General features: G+C 35.6%; 1 non-coding gene across 1 annotated transcript; it reads right to left on the bottom strand.

The window, feature by feature from the left end:
- Nucleotides 1-11,320: 11,320 nt before the first annotated feature.
- LOC121203815 (small nucleolar RNA R71) lies at nt 11,321-11,427 on the bottom strand. The gene has a single exon (XR_005898750.1). It is a non-coding gene; the product is annotated as a small nucleolar RNA R71 (small nucleolar RNA).
- Between the last annotated feature and the right edge of the window lie 292 nt (nt 11,428-11,719).

The following is an 11,719-nucleotide window of genomic DNA, read 5'->3' as shown; positions in this document are numbered from 1 at the left end:
AACAATTTCATCATCACATACGTACATGCATATATATGTATATTTATTCATTCCAATCAGCATCCATACATACACATTATGACCATTTGAAATACTACCCACTACATGCTTAATGACTTACTTTATGTTGGGTAAAATAATTCCGAGTCGGCTACTCGATGACCTTCGATTTCCCTTTGTTGGACGCCTCTCCTTTAGGTTCTTGAGCTTAAATAATACAAATAAGAGTATTCAATATTTAACTCAATAACATGAATTTATTTATCACATTCGGCAATCACAAATCATTAAATTTTCAAACCAAGATGTCATTATATGACCACATATACACATATCCATATACTCAAGCTCAATAATTATAATGTAATATCATGTACCCACTTTAAGTATATTGCCGAATATACTTAATCATACATACACCTAACCAAAACAATTTCCTAAAATCTTCATATCATTTATACACTAGGCCGATTGCCCTCACCAAGTTCACCTATGTTCTTCAACAATTCCTTCATTGATCAAGCACATATTCGGCTAAGAAATGGCAATTTTAGCAACCTTCGATTTAGTACTTAACTTTTACCACATATCAAATAACTCACTTCCTTACTCATGTGACCACGTATATTCGGTCATGCATACACACATAAAATTAATTTGGAGACTCTATCAATCCAACATACATTCGGCACCTTCATCCACCATTCCACCAAGCATGTAACATTCAAACACAACCAAACTCACATTCGGCCCTAGCTCATAACAAGGTAGCCAATTCTTTTTATAGTTCAAACATTCCTCTATCATCATTCACCTAACTTTAACATGAAACCACAAAACTCACCATTTCTCATCCAAATAACATGAACAACAACCATTCCTTGAACACTTTCTCATGACCGATTGCTCATGTTATCAACAAGATTCAAGGTTTGAACATGGGCTATTTAAAACATGCATGCATCTCAAAGACAACATCAAACATACCTTAGTCTAGCAAACCACCATAGCCGATTTTCTCAAGCTCTTCCCCCTTCCTTTTAGCATTTTCGGCCAAGGATGATAAAAGATGAACAAACTTTTTTCTTTCTTCTTTAGAACATTCGGCCAAGGGGAAATGAAGAAAGATGGACACTTTTTTTTTGTTTTTCCTTCTTACTTTCACGGCAAAAGGGGAGGAAAGAAACAATTACCACCCATCCTTTCCTTTTTCCATTTCTTTATTTCCCCATACTTCTTATTATATTTTATCCTACTTACCTCACTAGGCCAACATGTTCCCAACATGTTTCCACCCATAGCATGGCCGGCCACTACATATTAGGGAGGGGGAATTTGACATGCAAGTCCCCTTTTTCTTCCACATGCACTCATAGGTCCTCATGCATTGACCTATCACATTTTAAAATTTTCTCATATAAGTCCTATTGACTAAATTCACATGCAATCGACCAAATCGAAGCTTGAAATTTTCACACATTCATTATTACATATTCTAGATAATAAACATCACATTCAAACCTTTCGGTGACTCGGTTTAGCGGTCCCGAAACCACTTCCCGACTAGGGTCAATTTTGGGCTGTCACAAGTATTGGTTGATTATCGTTACGGGGACTAAACTGAATAAAGTAAAAAAATTAGAATTTATTTGATATTTGATATATAATTTATGGATTTGTGATATGTTGATTAATCTTTGATTATTAAATTATAAATTTAATTGTATAAAATGAATTAGAAATGGAAAACCCTATTAGTTATTTGGACTGAGTCGGATATAGTTGGCATACCATAGGGTCAAAATACTGTGTAAAACCATCATTGCTAAACAATCTGAGGCAGTGCATATTATGCATTGAGTCATCGTTTTTAGGAAACCCAGGGTGACAGATTGATTGAGTTGAGAAAACCATTGTTGCTAAGCCATCCGAGAGGTATTCTTTATCGTTGTAACGTCATCGTTGTTTGGCAACCCAGGGTGACAAGTTCGTGTATCCGTTTTGAGTCCATGTTGGTTAATAAGGTTATAAACGAATGAATTGCTCAAATAACATGTGGTAAGATATATTCTATGGAAATACAAAGTGTGAATTGAATCGAAAAAGAGTTTTGGGGGCCGATTGTGTTTTATTGAGCCATTAGGCTCGAAAATGGCATAAAATGTGGTATGAGAAAAAATGTATGTGTACATATATGTATATATATGCTAAAGATAAAAAATGATAAATATAATTGTAATTAGATATCACAAGTAAAAAAGAGCTAAATTATCTATGAGATGAATGTTATATAACAAGATAGTATATTTGTATATTGAATAAGTATGCTAATATGATTAGAGTGTGTTATATTGAAATGTAAAGTGGTTGGCATGAAACTTTTATATGAATTAGATGTATGCATTAACTTGTATTTGTTTGGATTATCTTGAATCATAGATTTACCACTGAGCAGTTTGCTCAGCGTATGGTTTGCTTTCCTTACACAAGTTAGATGCAATTTGAGAATTTGAGAATCGATTCAGCATCTAGTCAAAGATCCCATACTCAAAAATGTTTCAGTACTTTCTTTCACTAGTTATTTTGGGATATACCTAGGTGTGTCCATTTTGATACCAAACTATGTATATAAATGGTTTTGGATTATAACTTGATGCATGGAATTGGTCAATTAGATGAAGTGTGTAAATTGGCTCTAAATGTGTTTTGAAATGGCATAAAAAGTTGTATCTATTAATGGCATGATGGTTAGGAAGATTTGATAATTGAATGGTTAATTGGTTTATTTAGTTGACATATCTGATTGTATGCATTAAGTTGGAACATTTTGTATTAGAATGAATCCACATTGAAATGACTTTGATTAGAAATGATTAAAAGACTTGTTTTGGTATGTTTTTGGTTTATTTTGATGCATATTTGAATGGTAGAAATGGAAACTTTGAAATAGGTACCAAAATGTGCTTTTTTCCAAAAATAGGGACTTAGTGGTCTGCCTCTAATATCGCGATACCATACCCTCAATATCGCAATACCAACCCTATTTGATTTTGAAAACTTTGTAATTTGGCCTAAATATCACAATCTTCGAAATTGCAATACCAAGCCCTAGGTATCCTAATACCCACCTGATATGTTTTGAATTTTGGTTACTATCTTTGAAATCGCGATACCAAGCCCTAAATATCATGATTCCCACTTGCTATATATTGAAAATTTTCAATTTAATCCTAATTTGCACTAGGGTTAGTATTAAAGCTTTCTTACACTTGTATAAAACCTAGGAATTATTACTATTGTTGCTTGTAATGTTCGAATTTGAATGTTAAATAGCTAGAATTGTGTTTACTTTGATCATAGTTGTTCTAATAATGAATGTAGCATACTGTGGCTCGGACCATGATAACCAAGTCAGATACGGGGTGTCATGTTTAGTGATAAAGCTATAGGTTTAGTCTAATGGTATATTCCAAGTCAAATTGAGTCTAAGTTGGGATTTGGATGTTTAGTATTAAATGTCTTTTTTTATAGCTGAAAATTTCTAATGAGTCAAGAAATGATGCTAGGAATGATATGCATAACAGTGGTCGCTCCATTGGAAGTAAGAACAAGATTGAATTCGAGGTACCTAGAATTGGTCCAGCTGGTGCTTCACCTCACAGAAATGGTAGCCCTCGATAGGAAGAAACAAATTTACTTTAATCTATTGAAGAAGTTTCTTAACAAGTAGAGAAAGTTGCCTCGCAGGTTGCTCTAGCTATCATAACTCGATGAGCTTTAATAAATGAGTTGCATAAATATGGCACGATTGAATTCAAAGGGTTGAAAGACATTGACCCTTCGTTAATTGAAGCTTGGCAAGAATTGACAAATCGGGTTCTATAATAGCTCGAATGTTCTCCATAGGAGCGTGTTACGTGCGTTGTGTCCCTTCTAAAAGAGGATGCGTATCAATAGTGGTTGACCGTTACTCGACATGTGCCAGTCGGTAGGGTTGATTGCGTTTTCTTTCAGTTAGAATTTTAAAATAAGTATATAGGTGAGTTGTATCTAAAGGACCAGAAGCAATAGTTCATGACTTTAAAATAAGGCGAGATTTCCGTGGAATTCCTGCGACTCTATAAGTATGCATTGGAATTAGTATTGACAGAAGAAGAAAGCTTTAAATGTTTCTTGTGTAGTTTGTGCAATGTACTCAAAGCTCAGTTAGTGATGCATAGAATAAAAGAGTTAACGAGAAACCAAAACTCTATCAAGCCTTTAGGAAATGATTCAGGCCTTGTAACTTGCATCCGTTGCCTAAACAGGCTAGAGAGTCTCGAGAGCATTGAAGGTCCTCTTTGAGATATGTCAGGTCTAAGGGAGTCCAAGACTGACAGCCAACTATTTATGTAGTTAGTGTAAGAGGCTCTATTAGATATGTTAATATTCTGAGCTGTGAACTGTGTGGAAAAAGACATAAGGGTAAGTGTTGGAAGACAATTACGGCGTGTTTTTGATGTGGGTCACTGGGCCATTTTGCACGAGATAGCCCAAGGAATGATATTTATTCACCAGTTTCTATCCAAAGGTCTATTCCTGCTGTTAGGGTCGAGGAAATTCACATGGTGGTTTCTTATCAAGAAGTTGGTTGAAGAAAAGGACTGAGTATAAAGCATAGAAATCAGAAGCCAAAATTCCAATAAAGCATACATGGTTCGTACCTTAGAGATAGGCAATGTTATAGATGTTGTAGCAGGTGTTTTCCTTTTATAATCAGTACCTGTATATGCCTTGATTAATCCTTGTTCCTTCCATTCTTATGTGAATTCTAGTTTTATAAAACTGGGTAATTTGAAGTCAAAACTGTTGAATGTTGCAATGGTCGTATCAAATCAGTTAGGGAAAATTGTACTTGTTCATTAAAGATCCAAAGCATAACATTTCCATTTGATCTACTAATCATTCCATTTAATGACTTTGATGTTATTTTGGGAATGGGTTGGTTATTGGAACATGGTGTAATTTTGGGCTTTCGTAAAAAGATGTTTTCAGTTTAGAATTTGGAAGGTGGAATAATAAAATTGAGTGGTATCAGATCAAGTAGCTCAACTCGAATCATTTCACTAATTTGAGCTAATAAACTCTTGAAAAAAGTCTATGAAGCAATTCTAGCCTATATTATTAATTCAAACTCGAATGAAAGTTAGATAAACAATGTCCAAACGCTATGTGAGTTTCTAGATGTGTTTCCTAAGGAACTATAGGGATTGCCTCCTGATCTAGAAATTGAATTCACAATTGAAGTTTTTCCTGGTACAACACCTGTATCAATTGCCCCGTACAGAATGGCACCGACAAAGTTAAAAGTGTTGAAAGTTCAGTTGTAAGATTTACTGGATCGTGACTTTATATGTTTTAGTATATCACCTTGGAGAGACCCAGAGTTCTTTGTTAAAAAGAAAAATAGATCGATGTGGCTTTATATTGATTATCAGAAGTTGAATAAGCTAACAATAAAAAATTGATATCCTCTGTCGTCTATAAATGACTTGTTCCATCAATTGAAGGGTGTCTCAAACTTTTCCAAGAGTGACTTGAGATCAAGATATTACCATTTGAAGGTGAAAGATAGTGACGTGCCAAAAACGAAATTTCAAACGTGGTATGATCATTATGAGTTTATGATGATGCCATTTGGACTGACAAATGCTCCAATAGAATTCATGGATCTCATAAAATACATATTCCAACCCTATTTGGATCAATTCATGGTGGTATTCATTAACGATATCTAGATCTATTCAAGGGTAGAAGTTGAGCACAATAAGCATCTGAGAATAGTATTACAAGTGTTGCAAGAGAAAAAAAAACTTCACAAATAGCTCCATAAGTGTGAGTTTTGGATTATCTGAAGTAGTATTTTCAGGACATGTTATTTCAGCCAAAAGGAGTTGATCCTAAAATTACTAAAGCTATTCTTTAGTGGAAAGCACCTAAAAATGTAGCGGAGATTCAAAGTTTTCTTGGTTTGGTCGGCTATTACAGAAGATTCATGAATGGGTTTTCCAAGATAGCCCTACTGATGATGAAGCTTTTATAAAAAGGATGTGTCATTCATATAGAACAATCAATGTTCAGAAAATTTTGAAAAGTTGAAAGTGATGTTGATGGAAGCACCGATCTTGACTACACCTGAAACAGGGAAATAATTAGTGATTTATAGTGACGCCTCGTTGAATGGATTGAGTTGTGTTTTGATGCAGGATGGTAAGGTGATTATGTATGCGTCTCGATAATTAAAATCACTTGAACACAATTACCTGATGCATGACCTAGAACTAGCCAATGTGGTGTTCGCTCTAAAAATTTCGAGACTGATCTACCATTAATCGATAATACACTTAAGGATCTTTTTCTTGAGAAAAATAGAGTTTTAAGCATAGTTTTTTTGTTATTTTCCTTGTTTTCATACTTTCGTATAATAAGTGAAAATGTCTCAAATTTTTCTAATTTTTTTACCCAAATTGGTCGATAGTACAATTTGGAGGCCAAACGTGTGTTTGAGTGCTGCAGGGATATGTCGAAGGTTGAAAATGAGTGAGAACTACAGCTAGGGAAAAGGTATCACGATATCCAACCCTTACGATCACAACACCCCAAACAATATAGAAGGCCAAGAACTACCTTTAGTGGTATCGCGGTATCCCCTTGCGTATCGCGATATCCACCTTCCAAAGAGGAACCCAAGTTCCAACACTACTCGAGATGTCACGATATCCTCTTCTAGATACCGTGATATCACCTTTGTCAAAGGGACAAACTTGACAAAAAAGGAAACCTTTGTCTACTCGGTCCACTAATCACACAAGGCCCATGTAGGGGCATTTTTGGCATCGAAAAGTAATCAAAATACACTTCAAAACAACCAAAAATTACTGAGGAAGAGAGTGACACACATTAGCTTAGTTTAGGTTTACTTTTCTTTAGGTTTTCTTTAGTTTTCCTCTGCACTTTTCTAGGATTTTTATTTTTGTCTTCTTCTATCTTAGATTAGAGTTTATTTTTCTGCATTTACTTCTTGTTCTTGTTGTTCTTGTTGTTCTTTATGTTAGTTAAGTTGGTTAACATTGTAACTAAGGTTTATTTACATTTCTAGTCCCTGTACTTTGCTTTCAAGGCTATCTAAGCTTTAGTTCATTGTATTTCGATTTATTTTACTTTAAATCTATCAAAGCTTCTTCCTTTTATGTTTATTGCTTTACATTTCTCTAATAAATTCTTTTGGTTTCATGTTATTTAAGTTTTCTTGCATCAAAATCTCAACTTTTATATTTTTCTCAAGCTTTACTTTCATGGCTGCCTTGTTTTTCATTGCTATGTTTTTTTGCTTTACCTTGAGCATGGGTAGCTAAATCTTTAAGAAGATTGATTTATAGAGATGTGGATTAACTAATTTGAATAGAACTAAGAACTTAGGTAGTGACGCCCCTAAGAGAATATGAAGATAAAGTGAGACAGGAAAGTAATCTTGTTGTGCACCCATTCGTTAGTCTCGGATTAACCAACGAGATCAAGAGATAGGCCGAACCTAATTCATCTAATTCGGTAAAACTGAGATCTAAAGATAAAATTAAGCCACTCGATAATTTACACAATTTATGTCCCCTAGTCCAATATTTGGTAAACCACATAAAAGTCTGTAACACCCCTTACCTGTATTCGATGCTGGAATAGGGTACGAGGCATTACCGGACATAAATGCAAGCGTTTATTCAAAACAGAGCCATGAATTTCTATCCAAATTAAAAACCTTTCGTTATATTCATATCGTCCCTATTATGGGTCTACGAGGCCCAAAACATACATCAGAAGTGCTTCGGGACTAAGCCGAGAACCTTCAAAACTTTTACAACACTTAAAAAATTTTCATCTTTTGGAGAGTCACACGCCCGTGTGGGTAGGCCGTGTGATTACACACTCCCATGTCCTCAGCCCATGTAACTCTCTGTTTATGACATCATCAGCAAAATGAGGTCACACGGCCACAGCACATGCCCGTGTGCTTAGGTCGTGTGGCGAATTAAATTCTCAAAATTAAGTGCAGACTTCACATGGCCAGGGCACACACCCATGTCCCAAGGCTTTATCCTCCACACGGCCATGTCTCTGCCTATTTTGTTTTTCACTAATTAGGGTGTAGGGGGTACACGGCCAGACCACACGTCTGTGGGTTAACCGTGTGTCGCACACGGCCTAGACACATGCCCGTGTGTCTACCCGTGTGGACAATTATTGAGGCTATTTTCCAAGCCAATTGCCACCCTTAATTGCACATACACAAACATGACTTCAACGACACCTCCACATGACATAATTTCATGTACTTAAACCTTCATGAGCATAGCTCATGCATGACAACTTTTCATTACATTGTACTTGGTTAAGACTCCATATCATGGAAAACCAATTTTACCAACACACACATACACAAATAAACAATATTCCCTAGATTGCATGCATGCATTAACATATTAACTTATTCACACACAAAACTACCATCATCATTCAACCATCAATAACCATGGGCCATATCATAATGCCATCAGCACATACATGCATAATTGAATTGGCTTACAACCTAATATTCAAAACGAGCCACATCCCATGGCGTTATACAAAATAAATCAAATATCATCATAAGCCATACTCAACAATACTTAAATTCACTATACCCCAAAAATTAGTTTGATAGTGTGAATCGAGCTCCGAGTTCCTCTGATCCCTGAGCTAGTTTGGAAATACTATAAGAAAATAGAAAAAGGAAAGAGGAGTAAGCATATAGCTTAGTAAGTTGCATGTAAATAATTAACAAAATTAACCAAGCATTATTTTACACATAGACATAATACAACTTATCACAATGTCATCAAGCTTCATAAATACATTTTAAAACATGTCATTTACTTAGTGTACAATAAAACCCAATATCATAATTCATTCATCCATACAGAGATCTCATCATTTTTATAATCTCAACGTTTATGAGCTTGGTGTACATATCTGTACCCTTTCAACATGATCATACCTTGTCACCTTGTTGACTTAATCTTGGGATTACCCGTTGAACCACTTGGAATAATAAAGGATACTCGGGAAATCACATTCACATAGTCGGATGCCAATGCCATGTCCCAGACATGGTCTGACGTGGTGTCTCATTTTGATGCTAATGCGATGTCCGAGATGATAAATCGTGATTTATACATATTTTTATCCCATGCTTAGCACATTTATGGATGTTTTCTCCTCAGATTTGGTGGATTTGATGCTCCTAATCCTTTAATTTCATGTTTTTTACTTAGGTGAGCATAGGAGAGTAAAAAGAGCGAGAAATGGGCCGAAAACGGAGAAAATAGACCCACATGGGAAATCAACACGACTTGGACTTCCTCACATGGGCATGTCACACGGCTATCTCCATTTGGCAGGATCGAAGCATGACTTACATAGGTAGACTACATGCCTGTGCCTATTCAACAACCTTGGCCACGGCCTGGAGTAATCGCACACGGGCGTGTCACACGGGCGTGTCCTTGCCAAGCTCAAGTATAGCCCTACTCGGAAAAGGCCACTTTTGAGGGCTCTTAGGCATTCTAAAGCCTAATTAAACACCAGAGGAGACACTTAGAACAGACACGCGGAGTAAGAAGAAAGGAATTACTCAAGGGAAGCCGATTGGTCCATCTTAGAAGCTGAATTCATCGTCAAGACTAAAGATCTCCCTTCAATTTTCATTCAGGGGTTTTGGGGTTTTTTTTATGTTTTGTATTCATTATTCTTCTAAGATTTTTTCTTTTATAATTATGAACTAAACCCCCTAAATACCTAAGGGGAATGAAACCTAAGACAGATCTTGTTACTATTATCTGAATTGTATGATAAATATTTGACTTGTTCTTAATTATGTGTTCTTAATTCTTGTTTTAATATTCCAGGATATTGATTCAAGTTAATGCTCTTATTCAGAGGAGGAAAAGACCCTATCTAAGAGTAAATTTTTCGTAATTAAGCGGAGTTGATTGCACACCTAAAGATAGGGTGATAAGATTTTGTAGGATTAGGGTGAAACCTAATAAGGGGATCCATAGAACGAGTTAATGCAACACTAGGGCATTAATTTGAAAGAGATTTCAATTAAATAAACCTAGGGTTAGACGTTATTAGTCTTGAGAGAAATAATAATATAACTTAGGGATTTCTACGGATCAAGTCAAATGAATAAATCGTCTAATTCAGATTCAAAAAAAAAAGTGAAGTCTAGGTGGATTTTTCCTTGGGTATTGTCTTAATCAATCGAATTTTCCCAAAATCTTTTCCCCAATTTCCCTCTATGCATTCTTAGCTTAGTTAATTAGTTTAGATAAACAAATCCCTTAATTTTTAGGCTAGATAATAAAAAGAAAGTAATTACTAGTACTCTTGGTTCCTTTGGGTTCGACAATCTGGTCTTGCTAAAGCTATACTACTGTTCGATAGGTACACTTGCCTTCATCGTGATAATAGTTAGTTTCAAGAACAATTAATTATAAATTTTTAAATCCTGTCGCGAATATCACGTATCAAGTTTTTGGTGCTGTTGCCAAGGAACTAGGATATTAGGAACACTATATTTTAATTACTTTAGCCATTCTACTTTATTCGCAGTTTAAAATTTTATTTTATTTTCTAATTTTTCTTTTATTCGTTCCTGGCAGGTTTTTATAGTGTATGTCTAGAAGAAACCCATCGGGACCATTACTGTTTGATAGTGAGATCGATCGTACAGTTCGTATAAACTGAAAAGAAATAAGGCGAAGCTTACGATACACAGAGGAAAAGCAAGAAGACGATACTTCAACCACAACCGAGGAGATGGCTAAAAACCAAGAAAATCCGCTACCTCCTGTAATTGCTACTAATCAAATCCTGCTCCATGTACTATATATGATTATGCTAAACCTTCTTTAACAGGAACTGAATCAAGCATAGTTAGGCCTGCTATTGCTGCAAATAATTTTGAACTGAAACATAACACCATTCAAATGATCCAACAGTTTGTTCAGTTTGATGGTTTGCAGGACGAGGATCCCAACGCTCACTTGGAAAATTTCTTAGAGTTTTGCGACACTTTTAAAATCAATGGCATTTCTGATGATGCCATTTGCCTTCGGTTGTTTACCTTTTCATTGAGGAATAAGGCTAAATAATGGTTGAACTCGTTACCACGAGGGTCAATACTACTTGGGAACAAATGACTGAAAAGTTTTTATTAAAATATTTTCCGCCGGCCAAAACAACCAAATTACGTAATGATATCTCCTCTTTTGTGCAGATGGATTTAGAAACACTCTACGATGCATGGGATAGATACAAGGATCTATTGAGAAGGTGCACTCATCATGGGTTACCACTCTGGCTATAGGCTCAAACGTTTCACAATGGCCAGAATCCTTCGACTCAACAGATGATCGATGCAGTCGCTGGGGGAACTATCAATACCTAAGGATGCTTATGAATTTATAGAAGAGATGTCATTGAATAATTATCAGTGGCAAGTCATGAGGACAAAGCCAATGAAAACAACCGTCGTTTTTAATGTCGATTCGGTCACTATGCTCTTTAATCAGGTAGAAGTTTTGAATAGAAAAATTGACAGTTTTCTTAGTTCTTCACAGGTTCACTAAGTAATGCAGTGTGA

The sequence above is a fragment of the Gossypium hirsutum genome, chromosome A07 (assembly GCF_007990345.1).
Source record: "Gossypium hirsutum isolate 1008001.06 chromosome A07, Gossypium_hirsutum_v2.1, whole genome shotgun sequence".
NCBI classification, from domain to species: Eukaryota; Viridiplantae; Streptophyta; class Magnoliopsida; order Malvales; family Malvaceae; genus Gossypium; species Gossypium hirsutum.
This window is presented reverse-complemented; position numbering and strand designations above follow the sequence as displayed.